Source organism: Protopterus annectens, chromosome 5.part0 (genome assembly GCF_019279795.1).
Source record: "Protopterus annectens isolate FY-2018-M chromosome 5.part0, PAN1.0, whole genome shotgun sequence".
Classification (NCBI taxonomy): domain Eukaryota; kingdom Metazoa; phylum Chordata; order Ceratodontiformes; family Protopteridae; genus Protopterus; species Protopterus annectens.
In genome coordinates this window covers 1,135,834,127-1,135,850,603 of record NC_056735.1, presented here as the reverse complement: position 1 = coordinate 1,135,850,603, position 16,477 = coordinate 1,135,834,127, and the positions used below count along the sequence as shown (strand labels likewise).

The 16,477-nt window shown below is 41.2% G+C and overlaps 1 protein-coding gene across 1 annotated transcript in view; it reads right to left on the bottom strand.

Annotated features, from left to right (window-relative positions):
• LOC122801555 (E3 SUMO-protein ligase RanBP2-like) overlaps positions 1-16,477 on the bottom strand; it is a 2,328,503-nt gene that overhangs the window by 886,383 nt on the left and 1,425,643 nt on the right. The window lies entirely within an intron of this gene.

Here is a 16,477-nt window from a genome sequence, read left to right as displayed (position 1 = left end):
TTAAATCTGTACAGCTTGTTCTCCTAGGAATCGATTTTTTCCTCACATTTTCGCTTCACCTCCTGGGGTATACAGAAGGGGGTGGAGGGAGTGCACAAACAATTTAAATGACTCACATGGTAGGCTTGGGGAACAGAGAGAGGAGCAGTGGAGGGACAGACCGTAATGGATGAACAGATGATTGGTTCAAACTAAAAAAACTCCTAACTCTCATGATTCTCTCTCTCAGGAGCTGAGAGGCAGCAAATTTGAGGATTTTGAATTAATCAGGCAAACTATCATGAGAAGCAGCCCAATCTAACTTTTAGGGCAATGGAGAAAACACAAAGGTGATCAATCCTACAAAAATGAAACATTTTTTTAGGTAATGCATACCTAAAAATGAATAAAGTAAAATGCTTGTTCATACTTAATACTAGAGTCTCTCTAATTAAGGGGATGGCATATTGCTGGATGACTACATTACGGTTCGTAGAGTGAGGATTAATAGGTGTTAAATAATATGTGCTGTGGCACACCATTTATGCCAAAAAGGAAAATTAGGTCGAAGAATGAAGGCATGGAAAAGACTTATTGTACATAGTTACTCAAACGTACAGTAAATCTTGTATTTGTTTAAATTTGCATCATATTAAAACACAGTTAATGGGTGACACAGGAATGGAATATAGCAATCACTAAGGACAGAGTGAAGGGTAAGGAAATAATGAATGAGAAAGCCGTTTGGGAAAACACAGTACATATCACACTAACAAATTAATGTAATGCCCTAGAAAGTTAATGGACTAGTGTTAAAAAAATAAATAAATAAATAAACCGACCAGATCCTCAGGCATATTTTTAAAAGTTAGACAATGTTACAAGAAACATTTTTGAAAATGGAAGCATGAAAAAAGTGGCAAGAGTGCTACTACTCTGTGCAAGAAGAAAGGAACAGAAGAGTTCCAATACTGGTCTAGGAAAACATGGGTTTATGAATTAAGAGGGAGAACAATTATACATTTGGTAGATTTATTGTGCTAGAGAGAGAGTGGCAGGGTAGAAAGCTAATGTTAGCCACGGTCTACATTTCTCCTAGATCAAATACAGGATATAAATCAAATTTTCAGGGAACTCTGTGTTCCATCAGGGGACTCTCGATGTCTGGTGATTAGAATTTAGCATGCAATAAAAGTGATGGTCGTGGGGGAAGAGGCAGATCATGACTCCCTTAGGAAGAATACATTTGAAAAATATATGAACACTTTCGGGTTTGTAGATGTGGTGGAACCTGGATGTATGAGGTCTGATTTTACTTATTTCTCTGTTACATATAACTGACCAGACTAAACAGGTGTTAAATTTCAAAACAACACATTTGATAAAGGGGAGGCAGACAGTTCCTAAAGTGCTATCAGACTATGCATCAATACATGTCGCACCACAGATAATGGCTGAGCAAGACAGGGAAAAACACTGGCATTTTCCTACACATCTTTTAACTAACAGGAATTTTTCAAATTGGAAAAATCAAGATATAAGGGAGGCCCTAAAGAAAACGGACTAGATGAGGGAATCCACTGTGTACAATCGGGAGAACTGTAAACTGAAAATCCAAATGAAATCTGGACAAATTGTAGTAATAAATGCTCATCTGCTATGTACATTCCTTTGCAAATACTAGAGATTAGTTGGAAAAGCTCAGGAAGAACTGTCATCTGTGCTTCGTCTAAAGGAAGAAAAACACTTCCCAGGGCAAAATTTAAAAGAAACCCCAGGAAAACTATTTTCCTAGAAGGGATGAGAGGGAGGATTTTATCTTAAAGTTTACTTGATACCAAAGAGTTTTAAGACTTGTCAATGACGCTTGACAAATGGAACAATCTGCAAACATAAGAAAATGGTCCAAATACTGAAAAATGTCTTGAAGTCTGCAATAAGCAATTACTGGAGCCAGATACTTCGTGAATACCTCTGGAGCAGTGTATAGTCCAAATGTTAACAAGTAACTGTTATTGTAAGACAAACACAGAAAATATAAAGAAATGTTTGCCAATGGGAATGTGATGGTAGGTATCTTTCAGTCAATTTTTACCATAAAAGCTAATAAAGGGATAAGAGGCAACAGAGTTCTAAATGAACATTTAGGACTTTGGGACCTTGATAAAATGATTGATAAATGAGGGATCTAGCACTAGTCTCAACGTTCCTTCTCTGGCATCAGAAAAGTCTGAGTAAAACCCTTAGACCATCTGGAAGGAAGAAGGTACTGGTTCTATGATTCCTACTGATAACATTTGTTCCAGAACTAGTGAAAACAGGATTATTTGCTTTACAGGACAAGGAATCCCCTAAAAAGAGGTAGTGAATTTCACTGCAAACTGAACCTTGTTGAATTGTTTTCGGAACTCTTATCTGAAATATTCTGTTGCCACACAGGAAGATGTAGACTCGGGGAAATGGAGAGATTCCCAGGGAAGGAGCTTGAAGAGGCAACCATTCTAACTTTTTGGACTGTCCTTGACCTATGACAGGCTTTTCTTTCTGGAGCCTCCTTTCCACTGTTTTCTTTTAAATCGTGTTCATCAGCACCTTACTGCTTAAACTGCATTTTGAAAAAGGGAGCTGAGGTAGAAAGAAAAAATATTTGCCTTAAAAAGAAAGATGTCACCCATAGCTCTCAAAATTTTAAGAGGAAGAAATCTGGACAAAGACAAATAATGGCGGGGCAAAGGCAAAAAAAATAGGGACAACTTTTAAATACTACTATTACAAATGTAGAAAGTTGAATGATTAACAAGGTTTGCATTAGCATGAATTTTCTAATGTGTATTAAGTCTGCAACCCAAATGGCTCATTTTCTGACTTTGATCCTCTGATTCGTCAATGATTTGTCAGAAAACCACAATTTTATGAGAAACAGACCAAAAATCTGCTCAGCTGAAAGGTATGGTGTTCACCCTTTGAATCAACTTCCCTACTCATCAAATCCTTTAAGAACCTCAGCTGCTGAAGGGGCACGGAGGGCCTTATTGTCCAAGTAAGAACTTAAAACTTCAGTCTTGATACCTTACTGGTAAATTTTAAGAACGTGACTATGCAAATTTTGTAATGACTGCCTCAAAAGCAACAGCTCTGGAGACAGCATCAGCAATATCACAGGAATACTTTAATATCCAATTGCCAGAGCAGCAGAAAAAAATGGGGCATTCAAGAAATTCTTTAAAACCAGAAAGAGGAAAGTTAACAGCTAACTTTTTCGTGTTCTAAAAAAATAAAAACCTTTAACATACGAGCTTGATTTAAAATTCTGAATGTTGATGTGGCAGAAGAATACATTTTCTTCCCAAATCTGTCAGGGGGGAGTGTACTTAGCATTAGCAATATCTTCAATATACCTGGATTTAGATAAAGAAATCACTGCAAGGCCTGCTTTAGGGTTTAGTAAGGGGATAAAAGTCTGCGGTACCTTGTATTACCTGTCAAACCTTATAGGGGCAGAGGGCTGATTGTTACATGAACTACAAGCTGTCAAACATCCTCTAAAGCAGAAAAAAAGAGAGAGCCAACTAGAGACTGGGGAATATCCAACTGTAACAAAATTTTTCTGCTAGGAAGTAGGAATTTTCATTTAGTGCGCTCTGTCCTCCCCTCCTCCCTCTCTAAGATGCTTGAAAAATGCATCAACTCACAGGTCTCCAAATTCCTCCTTAACAATAATCTCCTCTCCAATACCCAGCATGGTTTCAGACCACACCACAGCACTACAACTGCTCACCTCTCCTTCACCAACACTATCCTCCATCACAAAAACAATGGCCTCCTCTCCTCTGCTGTATTTCTGGATCTATCTAAAGACTTTAACATTGTGTCACACACACTCTACTGCTGTCTGCTCTATCTGACCTCTCTTCTCCACACCAGCCATAAACTGGTTCTACAGCTATCTACAAGGCCACTAGCAATCAGTCATCTGGGACAACAATCTATCCACTGGTCTTCCCTGTTACTCTCAAGGTTTCCCAAGGCTCAATCCTTGTCCCCCTACTTTTCTCTCTTCACCAACAATCTGTACACTGCCACCAAACATGCCTCCCTCATACAGTATGCAGATGATTCCACCCTCATCTGCTCAGCCCCAGCTCTAATAGAACTCCCAACAAATCACCCAAGAATCTTTCTCTTCAGTTGAAAGCTGTCTAATTACCAACTTCTCCTCAATCCAAATAAAACCAAACTCCTCATCTTCCAATCCTCCAAACCTACCCCAAACACCCCACACTTCACTATTCAAGCCAAGGATAATACCTCCATTTCACCAACAGTTCACATAAAACTACTTGGCATACAGATTGATAATAATCTCAAATTTAACACCCACCTATCACTAACAATAAAAAAAGTTCAGAAAAACTGGGTGCCTTATATAGAAGCCACCAATACCTCACCAAACTAGCAGGAATCTCTATCACCAATTCCCAACTAATTTCCACCCTACTCTATGCATCACCTACAAGCTGTACTAATCTTAGTCAGACCTACACAAACTTGAAGACTGCTACAATAAAATCGCAAAATTTGCCACTGGTGCCTCTTACCACACCCACTACTGTCTCTCTTAGAGACCTTGACTGGCTTGAACTGCCACAACTCCTACACCAAACACAACTCACCTTTGCTCAAACTAGCAAACCATCCTCTCCAAATCCCATCGCTCCATACAATTTTGCAACCCTACCACTCTTCCAAACCACTAGGCTCCTGCAACAAAACTCTTACTCCAGGTCACCAAAGCCAATAACTCAGCAGGTGAAGTACTATTTTCCTGCGCTATATTCCAAGCTTTGGAACAACCTTCCCACTACCATAACTACCCTTCATTCCTGCACAGTCTTTTCAAGACTGCACTTAAATCTCACCTAAGTTCTCACTGGTTTTGTCCTTGTCCAAACCCTGTCTAAAAAACCCTCCTTTCCCAGCTTTAGATAGAGTATCCCCTCTATCACTATAAAACTGAACCGAACATTACTGCTGGTTAATCCTTCCAGGATTTAGTTATTTATTTAGTCTATTATTGTTATCTAGTTACTGTTTAGATAATTTGTAGCACTGTTTTACTTCTTTCGCAATGTTGTAATTAGTGCTTACTACTCAATTGCACTTAATTTGCTCCTGTATTTCTCCATGTCATGATCACCTCTACTGTACATATACATTGGTCGTTATTGTTTACCATCTACCATGTCTTTCTGTGGAGCTTTCTCCCCGGGCCTCCGCTGAAAAAGGACCTGTGTCCAGTTGGAATTTCCCAGTAAATAAGTAGATAAATTCTCAGAAAAATAAATTTCGAGGGAAGTCTAAAGCAACACTTTCCTCAGAATCAGAATATTCAGTTTACGAAGAAACAATGAAGCACAACATTCTCCTTAAAACTCCTGTTCTTCTGACAAAGTCAGATCCAGAAAAAGAGAAATTTTCTTTTTCCGCCAGAGGAGTTAAGTCAAATGAAAAGCAGAAATCAATTCTATTGCAAATTCTAGCAAGTCTTTTCTGTCCATACAAAATGACACAAGGGAAAAGATATTTTCAAATTTTCTTCTTTTTATAGGGGAGTCCCTGATAAGACTGACCCAAAGCAGGCACGCTATTCAGGAAGTTAGGCTCTCTTCCTCAGCTGTGTGGCAGACATTCACCTGACTCAGTATTGATCAACGTGGATCCTTAGCAGGTACAGGATCATAAGGACAATACACCAAGTAATACAGAACACAATGCACATTAACGTTCAGTCTCAAAGAAAACTCCTTTGAAAGGGTGGACTGGGGGTACTTGCAGCTGGCACTGGAGGCATTCAATGTACACAGAGGATGGATTGAGGTAGTTCTCAAACTAGGATAAAATTTTACAGGGGGGTTAACTATAACAAGAGGCACTAGACAGGGATGCCTGCCCTCCCCCATTGTTTTTGATATGTACTCAAGAGTCTATAAAGCCAGGTGCATAAGACTATTGGATATTGAATGGTTTGATTGGGCGTATCACGGGGAGGGGGGACAGCCTCGCCTGCAGATGACTATTATATTTAACAAAACCTCAGAGGGATTTTGGGAAGCTATTTAGTATTTTAAAGATTTTGAATGAAATGGTGGGCAACAAAATAAGTGAACCAAATACAAAGGCTAAAGTTATGAACCATGTTCCTTCATACAATTTAGTACAAATATTTTCCTTCTTTTGGAGAAAAAAGTAAGATGACTACTTCGGTATCTGGCTGAGAGATTACCTACAAAACGCAGCTAACAAAACGCAGGCACAGACTGGACAGGTAATAGTAAAAAAATGAACAAATGTAAGTGTTCTCCATGGTAGAGGAAGGCAAAATTCACACTATAAAAATGTACATCTTCCGGTTAGTTCTTACATGTTGGCCAGACCTACTTTTATCACCCAAGAGAAACTGGCAAAAGACGATGAGTGAAAAATTCTTTTGGGAGGGCAGAAAAGAACAGACATCACAACATCGAGCCAACCAGAGTCTTTGGTCTAGCTCTGCATATCTCTTTCTTACATCTTTGTCAGAGGTTCAGTGTCTTCCAGTGCTCACTTTTCCAGGATATTTCTACTCCGAATAAACTCTCAAATTTGCAAACACAACTGCACGGGAAGGCTGGCATCAACATTACAGCAGTCTGCCTGACCAACAGTAGTAATCTACTACCATCCCGGAGTACCAGGCTGGAGACCTCCCAGTTAACTTTTGCACTCATTAATAAGCCAAGTAATTAAAAAAAAAAAAAAAAAAAAAGACAAGTCAACATCTTATCTCGTAGACACAAAGTACAGGATTTGATTCTAGCCTCTTATTTGTTAGGCTTGTAACAGTCCGCAGAATGATAGGCTAGTATTTCCTTATGAACTTTTTCTACTTTTAGGGTGTGTATCAATGTGGGAATTTCTAGGTGTGGCTGCCTTTCTAAAAGGAACTATTATACATTTTTACACATTAAGTTTTAGTCCATGGCTATGGCACCAGTTGCTTGTTTGCGTTAGACCCATTTGAAGGGTGTGTGCGCCTTTAGGGGACTCTATGGCAACACCTAGTTTGCAGTTGTGTACAAACTTGGTCATCCAGAGACCCTTGACATTTGTCCTGACTTCAGAGAAGTAGATGCCAAAAAGTGGCCTCAGCATCATTCCTTGTGGGACTCCGCTAGTGACTGGCCTTTTCGTGCAGATGGAGTTCCTTACACTAATTTCTTGTGCCTTATCCGTGAGCTAACTGGTTATCCACTGGGTGACATACAGGTTTATGCCCAATTCTGAAAGTCAGTGTACTGGTTAATTCCCCATTCCTGCTATTCAGGTGGATCCCAGCACTGACTTTCTGCATGTTCTTCACTTGGAGTGTTCTGTGCTGTTACTTGCGGTCTAATTTTTGACTACTTAACAGTGGTGCTGGTGCTGTGGCCAAAATTCTTTGCATTTGAAACTATGCTTTGTGCAAGACTTAGTAGTCTACTAAATGCCCATCTCCCTTGGGTTCATGGATCTGCTAAATATCTATGCATTTGAGAAGCTTGACATAATGCTGTGATCTAGACTGTCTGGGATTCCACAGTGTGATGGGGAGTTTCCTGATCTGCCACTGAGGAGAATTCACTAGGTACTCTACCTTAAATTTCCTTAGCTAAGAGAAAAGTTGGGAGTTGCATTTCTTTTTTTCCCTCCACATTCTGCTCCTGCTACCTCTCTACCACTTATCAGTTCCCTCCTGGTTAATCAGCCCATTTGTTTCCCATGCATCAGTAAGGCAAGGAATGACTGGGAGGGGCCATCATTAAGGCAGTGTTTCATGTATTTTCTTCTTTTTGCTCCTAACATCCTAATGAATAAGAGATGAGTGCATTTAATGGGCTGGAATGCAGAGGACCTTCTTTTCACTCCCAGATGAGACATTTCAAGCTGTAGATGAACAGCCCAGTTAGTCTCCGTCCCCCAAAGTTTTATGCTGATCTATTGATGGTGGCTGATGTGATACTACAGAAAGTATATTTAAAAATCTGATTTCTCCTCTGGCAAACATAAGAGGAAGGAGAGAAGGAGGCGGAGTGAAGCTGTAATGAAAAAGGGTACAGCTAAAATCTTACTTCATCCATTTAGCAAGAAAAAAAACAACTATCAGAGTCTGACAGAATGCAGATACAGCAGAATGTTATTAACTTAACAGGATTATTATAAACAAGATTTCAATCTCCTTATATCGTACACTTGTAAATATGGAAGGGGAAATATTACATAAATATAAAAAAAACAAGTTCATGATGTAAACAGCTGAACTAAATGGACGGCATTTATGAAACATCCATGGAATTGGTTCGTAGGGGGTGGAAGATCTGACATGCAAGATGCATACTTACATATATCACATTTATGATGATGGTGAGTCTATGTTAATAGTATCCTAAACAGAGCAGATTCACTCTCCTTTGAGAATTCAACTTGCAACAGTTTAAACTGCAACAATTAAACCTGTACTACAGTATGACTTGATTAAATATATGTCTAAGAGAAAAAGGTAATAAAGTAAATTATTAAACCGGAATTTAACCAAAAGGACTGAACATTATATGTTACTCACCAGCTGGTAAAATTAACTAGCAGATCGGAAATTAATCAAACATGGAGTCAGGGATATGAAAATAGTTTGCTGGAATGTAAAAAGTTTGACCAATCTAGTTGAGTGTAGAAGGGTCCTAGGGTACTTGAAGTTAAACCACATACAGTCATGTTACAATACACAATTTTAGATGAAAGAAAGCATAAAATAAATAAAATGAGGTTCAAACTATAGTGACCAGAAGTACAGTGTTGACAATTACATGGGGAGGGGGGGATCAAACACCTAAATGTTGCTCACAAGACAGAATGCAGAAATTGCTAGAAGAGATATCTTTCCATTACAGAACATGTGCAAGAAGAGACTGGAACATTGTTAGTAAAAGAGCTGATGTAAGTACCACCTCTAAAATGAATACCATTATTGGTGCACACAAACTTCTTAGGAGCTTTCATAAAAATATTTGCTTTGGTGGATCAAATAGTTGTGTAAAATCTTACCATAACCACAGATGTCTTTTTCTTCCATGTTGAAGTATTCATACTGTGGGATTTCCTGCCTCAGGTGACCCATCGGCACCTATACAAAACCTTAAGCCTGGCTGCTGTAGATGCGTTGGACTTCACATGCAGTGCCATAAACCAGGGACCACAAATGTGATGTCTGCACGCACAGACCTCAGAACTTGAAGCCCAGGATAAGGTGTACAGAAAAACAAGTTGAGGATAAGGAGCAAATATCCCTGAAGGGCTGTACAGATTAGCCTGTAGGGAGTGGATGCAGAGGTCAAAGACCAACTATCCAGTAGAGATAGAAAAAGGGGGTATGGAGGCTGGGAAGGAATACTGCAACATGGAAGAGAAGGACATCTATGGTTATGGTAAGATTTTACGCAACTATTTTATGTCCTCCTATTCCTATGTTGCAGTATTCATACTGTGGGAGAGTACCACAGCTAGAAGGAGTGAAGGGAGGGGGCAGAGGTAGAGGATTCCAAGAATTCCTGCAAGATTGCTCTGGCAAGTCCTGCTCTGGCCTAAGACCTGGTAGAGCTTGTAATGTTTAGTGAAGTGTCAACTGTAGACCAGATAGCTGCTTCCATGATGGAGGCTATGTCCAGCCCTCTAAGAAAGGCCTTGGAGGTAGCCATGACTAGTGGAGTGAGCTCTACCTCCTTGAGGCAATGAGTTGCCATGATGCAAGTAGCAGAAGAGAATGGATTTTCTGATCCAACAGGAAATGGTTTGTTTGGAGACTGCCTTCCCCAGAGCCCTTGGCTGGAAGGAGATGAGGAGTTGGTCAGATTTTCTGAAGGACTTAGTTTTGTTCAAGTAGAATCTCAGTTGTCTGTGCACATCTAGGGAAAGAAGGATCCTCTCTGCGGTATTAGTTGGAGAGGGGAAGAAGGTAGGGGAATGGACTGATTTAAGGATAGCTCGTTCACCACTTTGGGCATGAAGGAAGGGTTTATGTAAGGAGGACAGGCCATGAGGGCCTGTAGTTAAAACACTCTTCTAGTGGAGGCAATGGCCACTAAAAGAATGGTTTTCCATTAGGACATCTGTAGAGAAGCTGTGCTGGCTGGCTCAAAAGGAGGTAAGGTGAGTTTTTCCAGCACGTAATTGAGGTCCCAGGGAGAAGGGATGGGTTTTCTTGGTGGTCTGATATGCAAGACCCCTCTCAGGAAAAGTTTAACGTCCAGTCTGGATAGCAGTGGTGGCTGTAAAGGCAAGCATGCTGAACTGGCAGAAACGTGGACTTGCACTGAAGAATATGCTAGTCCTTCCTTAATGAATTCACATATATATGTAAGGACAAGTGAGGCATCTGCCTGAAAATGGTCCTTCTGTCCTTAAGGAAACACCATTTTGAGAATAGCTGCCATTTAGATAAATAGTTTTTTCTAGTAGTTAGTTTCCTGGCCTCCCTCAGGACTGAGAGCACGTCTTCTGAGTAGTGTTGTCTGAAAGGGATCAGACATTGATCACCTAAAGAGTTAGGTGCAGCAAAAACAACTGGGGGTGAATGAGAGATCCCTTTTGTTGCGTTAGTAGGTCCACCTTGTGGGTAACTTGTGGTGACTGTCCTTGGCTAGGGAATGAAGAAGGGGGGACCAGTGTTGCATTGGCCAACAGGGAGTCACCAGCAAGATTTCTGGTTGCTCCTGCTTGATTTTCAGAAGGACCTTTTGTATTAGAGGGGAGGGAGGAAAGGCGTACAGGAACATTCCCTTCCATGGAAAGCTGAAGCCATTCACTCTCCAGGATAGTGGAGTGTGATCCCTGGTGCAGAATTTGTTTAGTTATCTGTTCTGGGGGTAGGAAAACAGATCCACTTGAGGTGTGCCCCACTGGTGGACCATGTCTAGGAAGGTATCCCCTGTGCAACATCCATTCGTGTTGTAGACAGGATGTTTTGCTGAGCAAGTCCACTTGTTCTTTTCCTGAGAGGGGATGCAAGAGGCTTGCAGGAAAAGGTTGTAGTTGGCTGCCAGATCCCAGATTTGTAGGGTTATCGAGCATAACTGGTATGCCTTAGTCCATCCTTGTTTGTTGAGGTACCACATGACAGTTGTGTTGTCTGTCACAATGTGGAGCAGCCCTGGTTGCAAGATGGGAAGGAAAGCTTTTAGAGCCACCAATATACCACTCATTTCTCTGACACTGTTGCTTTTGCAGGGCAGGGGTCCAACACTGTTGTACCCTGAAGTTCTATAACGTTACCCCCACCCTAGGTCCGATGCATCTGTGTGCATGGACTGAGTGGGGGGGGGGTGTTGCAGAGGAATGCATGGGTTATGTAAGACTTGCTGAATACACCACTTTAGCTCTGTTTTTAAGCAAGGCAGAGGGGGGATATGTTTGTCTAGTGGTTGCTGGCTCTGAGACCACACATTCTTTAGGTACCATTGGATTTCTGACGTGCATCCTTGCAAATGGAAGCATGGGAACAGTAGCCTCCATGAGACCTAGATCTTGCAGAAATTGTCTTGCAGATAGATGAGATTCTGAAAGTAAGCTTTGAAAATGGGTGGAGAGAGACTGCAATTTGTCTGGTGACAGAAAGGATCTCATCAGGTCTGTTCTGATTTTGCAGCCTATGAAAACTTTGTCCTGTTGAGGAAGAAGAGAGGATTTCTGAAGGTATAGGGTGAATCCCAGGTTGTGAAGGAGAGAGATGGTGAACTTGAGATGGGTTTGTAGGGTGGACTGATTCTGCTGGAACGAGAATGTCGTCCAAGTAAGGGTAGACCTGGACTCCCCTTAGTTCTGCAGTAGGCAATGGCTGGGGCCAAGCACTTTGTAGAAACTCTGGGAGCCATAGACAAGCCAAAGGCCAAGGTTGTAAATTGAAAGTGTGAAGAGTAACCAGTGAAGCACAGAAACTGTCTGTCGGAAGACCTGATATGAATGTGCAGATAAGCATCCTTTAGGTCCAGAGTGACCATGAAGGCTTGGGAGGGGATGAGGGGTAGGAGAGTTTGAAGGGAGAGCATCCTGAAGGAGGGAACCTTTAGGAACAGGTTCAAATAGGTTAAGTCCAGGACTAGCCTCCAAGGGCCATCCTTTTTTGGAACTAGAAAAAGACTGGGATAGAAGCCTTGTCCTTCCTGTCCTGAGGTAACCGGTTCTATAGTTCCAAGAGTCAGGAGTTCTTTCAAAATGAGAGGGAATAAATGAAGCTGATTTTTTGGAGGGAAAGGAATTATTTTTGTTTTTTCCTTCCAGTATAGAAAATATCCTTATTAGATGATAGAAAGAACCCAAAGATCTGAGCTGATGGTTTTCCAGAAGGGAAAGCAGTGGGTAAGGTGGGTGGGACAGAGGCAGTTGAGCAGGACAGTCATGCTGAAGAGGCCCCCCCCGTGTGGAAAGGGCTGCTTGGCTGCGGGCTGAGAGTTGGGGGGTCTGCAGTAAGACCGTCTCCTGGATCCCCTTACGGGGCCTAGAGGAGGAAGGGCATGACACTGAGGAAAGTCCTTCTGACAAAGGAAGTTTTTGATGGATAGTTCCTGTAATATCTAGGGAAGGGGGACACCAGCAGATGCTTAATGTCCTGCAGTTCTTTGCTTTTCTCTTTTAAGTTTTTGAAAAGTTCTGCTGATTTTTTTCCAAATAAAAGGTTGTGGTCCAGTGGAGCATCCATGATTTTTGATTTAAAATCCTCTGGCAGAGGTTGTAGGTGAAGCCAGGAGTATCTGCACAAAGCAGAGGCAGAGGCAGCAGACCTGGCTGAGGCCTCTGCTGCATCATAACTGCACCTAACAGAGTGTCTGGCTACTTGTGTAGCTGGAGACTGTTTTGATGCAATGTCAGCTTTGGTTGGACAGTCTGGGGTAGAAGCCAGCAAGGTGGAGGCCTGGGAGACCAGGTCCAGGGCGTATTTAACCATGTGGGTTCGGTAATTAATAGGCCTGAAGGCCAGGGTAGAGGAGGTGTATACCTTCTTACCCATTATGTCCATGGTTTTGCTGTCCTTATCGGTTGGCAAACGTGAAGCAGAAGGTAACTGCCTAGACTGTCCGTCTGGGGGCACAGCAATAACTGCTGGGTCAGCCAGGGAAGGTTTCACCAGAAACTTCTGGTCATCAGGCACTTTGCAAAACGCATCCAAACTTTTAGGGGCAGGAGGTTGAGAATCTGGATTCTTGGAGACTGAATTGAAGGCATCCAAGAAGACTGGAAGCACAGGAGGAAGAGCTGAAGGAAAGGGAGACTCAATTTGTAAAAGTTCAAAATATCATTTCTGGGTATCTGACATTAAAGTATCCCATTTGATGTACTCTCATTTTTGAAATAGTTTAAACAAAGGTAATATCCTCTGGTGGGGAATCCCCTTCAATAGAGTCTTAGTCTGGGGAGTAATAATCCACAGGTAAAGCAATCTGAGAGAAATAGGAAACAGATTCCCTCAGAAGAGGAGTAGGACTGGTCTGGTGGTTTTTCTCCCTGTTGAGTAGTGGGTAAAGTTAAAAAGGAAGCAGAGGCTGACTTGGGGCTCAGCACAGGAATGTTGGTAGGTGCAGGGCCTGTGGGCCTAAGGGCCATAAAGGCCTGCATTAAGGAATTGGTCAACGACTGCCTATCTGTAGTTCTTTGAGGCATAGGGCTCAAGTGTTTCGTTTTTTTTCTTTCTTGGTGTGGGCTTAGGGGTAGGCTTAGAGACAGAGGCCTGGGCTGGAGCAGGAGAGTAATGGTTCCCCCTTGACGTCAGTTGTGGCCGGCGTCTGGATAGACTCTGCAGACATACTCTCCATGGCTGCAGTAACGGCCTCTTCCAGAGGAACCGTCAAAGCTGGTGAAGTAATCGGTAGTTGGCGGGACATCCGATGGCAGAGCTGCATCGGGAGTAGGCCTGGAAAACTTGGCCTTCTTCCTCGGTTGTTTGCCTTGGGTGGCCAACTTGGGATCCATCCTGAGTGAGGCGTTTTAATTTTTGATTTTCCAAATACAGATTTAGTGCGGCCAGCCGGCTGCATAGGGTTTTTGGCACAAAAGACTGACAAATGGAGCAGGCCTTAAGGTCGTGCTCCTTACCCAAGCAAAACACACACTGGTTCTGAGAGTCTGTGTGTGGTATCTGATGCCCGCTTACATTTGCTCTTTTTCTCAGACATTGGCTCAAAGGGAAATCTACAGCAACCAAGCACATGCGTACATAAGAAAAACCCCAACGGGGTACTTATTTTTTTGAAGTAGGAGCAAAGTGGTTGAAGCTAATGTCATCTGCGGCTGAAAAGTTCTGAGGTCTGTGTGTGCAGACGTCACATTTATGGTCCCTGGTTTATGACCCTGAGTGTGACATCCCCATGCATCTAGAGCAGTCAGGCTTAAGCTTTTGTATAGATGCCGATGTCAGGTCGCCTGAGGTGGGAAATCCCACAGTATGAATACTTCAACATAGGAATAGAAGGACATCTGTCTGATGTAACAGCTGTCCCTGTCAAGCTCACTGTCAGCTCAGTTAAGTATTGCACATGGTCAAGAGTGAATCAAATTTTTTCACTCAGGAGCATTCACATATGTTCAAGAGTTATGAAGCATTGCCAGTAGTAATTTGGGATCATGTACAGTAAGTACTGTGCCTATCCATTTAAGGAATATGGTCAGTGTGAGAAGCATTTGAGAATCCCAACAAATTGTAAGATACAGACATTTGTTTTACAATATAAACTTGAGTGAAAGACTACTTGTGGACATTTTTAGCAAACTGAACATAACTTGCAGCATGAACAAAGTCAATAGACAAATAGAAAAAAAAGCAATAAAAGGTATTTATTGTAGCAAATGAAGGGGAATGTAGAACAAAACGGAATTGGTTACAAGATGAGAAAACAGATGCACAAGACTAGGCTAAGAAAAAGAAAGAAAGTTATAGAAACACCTAAGTTCAGAATGTCAAAGCAGCAATTAATTTGGTTATTTAAAACACACGCAGCTCCCATAACCTCTTCACAGAGGAACCAGTAACTGTAAGCAACAGGACAAATGTCCAAATAAACTAAACAGGAATAATGCTACCAGAGATGCAATAAGAACATAAGGAAAGGTTGTTTATGCCAATATCCACAGTTGAGGTCAATGCACAAAGGCAAAAAGGAGGACAAAGTCACATGGAAATGATGGTAGTCTGATACAGATATAGAAACAAGGAGACCAAAAACAGAGGTACACATTATATTGTTGAACCAAGTAACAGACGTTAAGGGGGATTCCAGATTCATGAAGACCAATTACATCAGTAATTTTAAAACAGGTTAAGTACCAAGTAACTCTCCTTTTTATATATAGCAATTCCAAACAAACTGCATTTAAGTGTTTGAGGATACTAGCTAGCAGAATGGTTCAATTGTTGCCATATACAGTGGATATAAAAAGTGTACACACCCGTTAAAATTCCAGGTTTTTGTGATATAAAAAAACGAGATCACAATAAATCATTTCAAAACTTTTCCCTGCTTTAATGTGACCTATAACCTGTACAATTCAATTGTACAAACAAACAAATCTGTTAGGGGAAAAAAAAAAATAAAAAAACGTACAATAAGCTGGCTGCATAAGTGTGCATACCTTTAAAGTAATACTTTGTTGAAGCACCTTTTGATAAAGTAAATAAAAATGGTTCCTATTAAATGATCGAAGATGCATTCTTTCAAATGCATCTTGATCAAACTTGAAAGCACGAAAAGGCAAAATAGCAAAACGGCAAACAAGCAAATTCTTTCCCTGGGAAAGAAATCGCTTAGCCGCTTCTGTTACTTTGCCGTTTTCGTGACTGTAGCGCGATCTCGGAGTTGGTATATTTAAATAGGGGAGGCACAGCCCCCCGCTTTATATGTTTAAAATTTTTTTTTTTTTTTTGTGGAACAGCAATTTTTTCCCTTGGAAAAAAAATCACTGTTCTAAGCGTTTGAGATTGTAAGCTTTCACTTGCATGGGTTCAATAAATCATCTTTCACGTTTTTAAAGCATTCGATTTAACATAGACCCAATAAAACAACTAGAGATAGCATTTGTTAAGACTTACAATTTGATACAGTGATATCCATACTTAGAGGTACAGCAATGAGTTCATCTCCTAAATACTTCACTTTAATCTCATTAATTCTGCAACTCAGTCAATGAAAAAAAGGTAAGCACATCAGCAAAGAATACTGACAGAAAAGGTCCTAAAGGGATGATGACAAGAAATTCTCTCAAAAAGTATGTCATCAAGACAGCAGGAAAATACAGCATTGCTAGTGGAGGCTTGGGGTGGGTAGACAGTCAGACCTTCAGTACTGTGAACAGGGGGACGCATAGATTAACTGGATACTAAGGACACATTGAAGGGGGATCCTCCATATCAGAATTACTTACCTCCCTACAATGTGGCTAGATC